This window comes from Merops nubicus, unplaced genomic scaffold (genome assembly GCF_000691845.1).
Source record: "Merops nubicus isolate BGI_N331 unplaced genomic scaffold, ASM69184v1 scaffold15411, whole genome shotgun sequence".
NCBI lineage: Eukaryota > Metazoa > Chordata > Aves > Coraciiformes > Meropidae > Merops > Merops nubicus.
Window position 1 is genome coordinate 1,729 of NW_008587807.1, and position 1,032 is coordinate 2,760.

The following is a 1,032-nucleotide window of genomic DNA, read 5'->3' on the forward strand; positions in this document are numbered from 1 at the left end:
TAATTGCCAAACTGATAGCCTTCGCTCAAAAGCCAGAGGAAAAACAGGAGTGTTGCAAGGTGAAGTCAATTTTACTGGCAGAGCTGTGTGTGGGGAAGTTGAGCTGATTGCCTGCATCTATTATGACTAGCCCAACCCAGTTCTGGAATAACAAGAATGTTGCAAGGCAGAGCAAGATCTTTCAGTAGCATAATGTATGGAGGAGTGCTAACCTCTGACAAAGCTCTAAGTCCCGCTCTCATGGAACATCTTATTTAATCATAAAAGCCAAGATGTGCATTTTACCTTCCTTTAAAAAAAAAAGAAAAGAAAAAAAGTAGGAAGCAAAAGTTTCCTTAAAAAAAAAAAAAATCAAAGAAGATATGTACATTTTAGACTATTAGCATTCAATTTTTTTTTTTTTTTTTTTTTTTTTTCCCCCTTCAACATCATCTAACCAAAGGTCTACTTTGGCAATGTTCAAGTCCTGCTTCATTTTTTCTCATACTCACAGATAGGACTCTGGGTCTGCAATGAGCTTGCTAAGCCTCAACCTTTTCAACTTTCAGTGCAAGCTAAATATCATCTTTTCAGATTTGGACTATATGAAACCATTCAGTTTGTCACATACTTCTCTTGGTCTTGTCACTTAGAGAAAGACGACCTCAAGACAAGTCTCTTACAACCTTTGTAAAGGGAAATTTGCCACAGGAAAGGATAACACTGATTACCTAATTTTTCTGTGCTCTAGACATAGAGTAAACATTTTAATTTCATTTGTATTTTCCACTTGTTACTAATATTGTAAGAAATTTTCATTATTTCAGTTCCTTGGTCGGTACTGTCAGCCTCCCTGATTTGAAAAGTAAGCAGACTTCTGAAGAGTTTGTCAGTTAATTTGATTTATCCTTTATTTTGTCAAACCTAGAGCATGCAGTCTTTCCCTTTTTCTGAGTCCTCTTGAGAGAGATTAGGAGCTGCATGAGTGGGAGGGATGCTGGTCAGTCAAATTGGGTTATTCTCAGTGAACCTCAGAATCAAAAGGTGCTTCTT